Raw genomic sequence first — 4,570 nt, 5'->3', positions numbered from 1 at the left:
AAAGAAATCTATACATTTTTTCAATAAAATGCGAATATGGCAAACCTGGTTTTACGAAGAAACATGAAGTCAACAATTGTTTCTTGAAGGAAATTCAAAGTAATCGTTAAATTCATCCTAAATTAGTTAAATTCATTATTATGAAATATATTTCATTTTGAAATGTTGTATAAAACTTACCAATCATCAACAACATTGATTAAATCGCAATGAAAAAATGTATGTTACAAGACACATATATACATACATATTACGCACAAAGTTTATTTTCTTTGTTTATTCTATCTTGCTCTTCTATTGTGGATCATTCACAATGCGTAACCAGCCGTCAAAATTACTTGAAGAAATAATCTATTTTCTTTTTTCTTGAGTTGAAGTGCGTCGGTTTAGTTTTTGGTAGGTTTTTTTACTGGTATATATTTGAATTAAGTTGAGGCATTCACAAATATAAAAAGTTTCATTTTAGATATATTTCCTGACAAGGATAAAAACACTGAAATTCTCTTAAAATAACTCAAAACCAGAGTCGAATGCTATTATTTATAAATATGTAAACTATTTTTAATAGTTTGTTTTCAGTTTTGTTAACAAACAAGGAAATATGGCTGATTTTTACGTTTTTGCCTTCCTTCCTTATCATGTGTGAAAATGTGTGAACAAATGAGCCCGTGGCAAAAATGCAGAAATCAGCCATCTTTGTTTGTCTCCATTTGAACAATGTTGCCATTGCTCAATACGCATATATAGTTTTGTACACATATATGTTTTCAATTACAATTTTTTATAACATAAAATATAAAAACTGAAAACAAACTATAAAAAATAGTTTATATATGATTTACAGTTGTTTTAAGAAAAATTCAAACATATTGAATAGATTAAATTATAAAAGTTGATAATTACTACAGTATATAGATATTGGCAATCAGCTGACACGTTTCCACGGCAAAAACCAAAATGTGGTAGATTCCCACGTCATTCTACGTCAAAGAGAGAAGGGAGTAGCGTTTTTCACTGTTCACTTACAATGCGCGTCCATAAGATAGGTCGTATCTGCTGACACGGGCCACGACTCTACGTTCGACACTGTTTCTGCTATAATGATTTACTGTTGAGTTTTTCGCACAAATTACACTATGACGACGTGTTGTGACGTAATTATTCACCGTTGGAAAGAAGAAGCATAGAAAAGTATGTAAATTGTTACATACATATATCTTCAGACAACAAAATTGTAAATTAAGTGAATGGTTGAAACGAATTGTGCTTGCGAAGGTTATATTTTTTTAATTTATAAGTATAATATAATTGATTTTAAGACATGAAGTTTGCAGATGCGTGTTGCCATAACTGAAATAAATTTTATAGACGATTTTTTTCTTTCTTTCATTTATGAATGTTCCCAACAAAGGCTGATTTTTTCTAGGCGAAATGAATTTAATAATCGTAATTATCGTTATTATAATTTCAGAATATTTTCATTATCATTCCACTTAAATACATCAAAGCTGTTATTAATATTTACATATATGTATATATTTGTGTATAACACAAATACAATACATCGTAATTATAATGATTAATTAAATTGGCAGTTATGTTGGCAAAATGTATATAAAATTATTTATTAAACTACAACTAAAATGGCAACATTATTATATTAATTTCTCTAAAGCTCTTTCACCATAAGCTTATAAAATTGAGTCAATTTCACGAATTCACAAAAGTGTTTGTGTTTTTGTTTACAATTTCCATGCTATTCTGTGATGGTTCTTCTAAACTTAAAAGAATTACGTCACAACATGGCACTTGGCGTAATCTTGTATTCTATAGTTCTTGCGCCCTGGTTAAATATGATGTGCTGAACACATCAACAGACTGCAAACGACATCTGTCAAATATTAAAATACACACGTTCTTAAGGACAGAGTTATTTTAACAGCTGCACGACTAAACGCCTGACTGCCGTCGTGTAGTCGTGCAGCTGTCAAAATAGGTCCGCCCATAAGAACGTGTCAATTTTAATATTTGACAGATGTCGTTTGCAGTCTGTCGCGAGCATTGTATTCCACACATGAAGGTAGAGAGATGAGGAAGAGTGGTGATGCCACTAATATGTAAAATTATTCAAAGCTCTAACAAACCTGACGTAATTTTACAAATAAAAGCATAAAATCGGTGTACTATATCATTTGTAATAACAATTGAGGATTTAAAACAAATAAATTTACCTATTTACTAATTTTTTGTATAAAAAATTTAACTTTGAACAAAATATTAAAATTTCATTGAAGTGCCAGGTATTAGTATGGCCACAACGAAATTGTGTACATGCAAAATGGAGAGCTGTGTTGTCTTGTGTAGATGGCAGCCATTGTTGTGTCGCTGCCTTCTTACGAATGTTCATGTAGTAGGATTCACAACACCATTTTCAGTTCACTATCGTGCTGCTGCAGTCTGTCGCGAGCATTGTGTTCAGCACATGAATGCTTCACTTGTGGGTATGCAAACAGATTGTGCTATTAATTCTGGATGCGCTGAATGAGAAATTATTGATATTTTATATATATTCAAACATATTAGACGAACTGTCTGAAGTTTAATATTCGATTTATTAAATCACTTGTTGAAGTTTCAAAATCAGAATGCATAATCAAACATTAATAAGTTTTTTCTCACGCCAGTGTCTGCCGCTCTCACTTAATAAAATACATATGTACATATGTATCTCTTCGAAAAAACTTTGCTCACTGCTTCCTCGCCGTGTCTTGTCATTCGGTTATTTGGTTCGACCCTCAGTCATTAAAACAGTCAGCAGAGATAAATACTCCTGGCAGTCCGTTTGAATGTTAGCTGTTCTGCAAAGTTCGTCGCACGGTTGGTTTACTTTAGTTTAAGTATGAAAATATTTTTTAAAAAGAAAAAGTTTCCTTCAACGTAATCATGTCAGCAGTTGCTAAATGAATTCTTATACGCTGATTAAATTGTGAACAAACGGCAAACTATTCATGAGAAAGATTGCATGAATAACTTCAATATGTTTGAAAGAAATCGAAACTACATACATATAACACTTAAAATATGAACGCATTGTATACGCAATATAAGGAAAGCAGTTAATGGAATCATAAGCCTAGTGTTTATGGAGGCAAAAGATAACCTGTATTACTGATTAATGGAAGTTTTATTGGCAATTTTATAATATATCGTGTGGCGTATAACCTTCAAGGTTTTTCTTTATATCGTTATGTGTGCAAGTTTATCTACCTTATGTATCTTACTAATTTTCGTTGCCCAGCGTAACTCGATAATAGTTATTCGTTCGTTTTATATTTCTGAGCTGTTGAAATCTGAATCTGCCCGTATTTGTCGTATATAAGACGTAAGTGTGTTTGTAAATTTATGAATGCTACTTATGTTCGGCCCAACTGAACTTGAAAAGAAAAAATGTGTGCGGTTATGGAAACATTTGAACAAATACAAATTAAATAACTTGAGCGATTATTTAAAATATAACAGCGAGAAGAAATTGTTTTAATAAAATAACCAATAAATGAATCCCAAGTGATATATGTATTTGGATCTGAAAGAGAAAATTTTTTACAAAAAAATCCTATATGTATATATACATACTATACTATATACGAGCATATATGTACATATGTGTGTAGATATTCATACTAACTGATGTATTTCATATGTATTTGCGTTCCTAAAATTAATGTTAATATCTATTTTTTTTTTTGGGTAAAATTTAGAATAGCATCCCCGGATTTCGAGGATAAAATGGGTGTCATTGGAAAGGTGACGTTCTCCAGATCACGAAAATATATATATACAGTTGCCGCTGACTTATAGTTTTAAAAATATTTGCGTTTAAAGTTAAAAAATTTACAACTTTTAAATTGATAATTTGTTTATTGTGAATAACTTTTTCACTTACTAACACTTCACTATAACGTTTTTGTATATAAATTTTTTTAATATTTATTGCAAATAAAGCTTTATTTCAATTATTTTGTTTTAGTTAAATTCACTGCATTTGCAATGCAAGAATAGGGTTGCATACTAGCAAATAAATGGTATTGCCATATCTGCCTAGTTGTCAACAAAAGAAAATAAGCAAAAGCATTATACCCCAAATACCTGAAAAAATTTTTAATAATAAAAACATTTTGTCATAAATAAACACAAAAACAAATTTAAGGTCCCTGGTCGATGCAAAACCGGGGAGTTCAGAGTTCTTTCGCGTAGAACGCCCTTCTGCACTGGCGTCCTTCGGCCGCGCTTAAAAAAAATAACCCTGGCCGATCCAAAGCCGGGGTCTTCAGAATTCTTTCGCGTAGAAGTCCCTTCTGCACTGGCGGCCTTCGGCCGCGCTTCAAAAAAAAAATAACCCTGGCCGAGCCAAAACCAGGGTGGTCAGAGTTCTTTCGGCACGATTCCGATCACTTTGGCGGAGGGGTAAAAAAACCGAATTTCCATAGAAATGGGGTATGTACGGATAGGGGAGCTTCTCCAGAGTAGGAATATCCAAAAATTAGATAAAAATTACTAATATTTTTTTAAA

General features: G+C 31.6%; 1 protein-coding gene across 7 annotated transcripts in view; it reads left to right on the top strand.

The window, feature by feature from the left end:
- Positions 1 to 2,603: 2,603 nt before the first annotated feature.
- LOC108974735 (transcriptional activator protein Pur-beta) overlaps positions 2,604 to 4,570 on the top strand; it is a 66,834-nt gene continuing 64,867 nt past the window's right edge. For 4 of the 7 annotated variants that reach the window (XM_018942757.1, XM_018942751.1, XM_018942756.1 and 1 more), the window contains exon 1: positions 2,605 to 2,877. The gene's annotated coding sequence lies outside the window, so the exon portion shown is untranslated. The other 3 variants (XM_018942761.1, XM_018942758.1, XM_018942753.1) reach the window with 3 other exon arrangements.

The sequence above is a fragment of the Bactrocera latifrons genome, unplaced genomic scaffold, assembly GCF_001853355.1.
Source record: "Bactrocera latifrons isolate USDA-ARS-PBARC rearing strain unplaced genomic scaffold, ASM185335v1 scaffold_587, whole genome shotgun sequence".
In the NCBI taxonomy this organism is placed as follows: domain Eukaryota; kingdom Metazoa; phylum Arthropoda; class Insecta; order Diptera; family Tephritidae; genus Bactrocera; species Bactrocera latifrons.
This window is presented reverse-complemented; position numbering and strand designations above follow the sequence as displayed.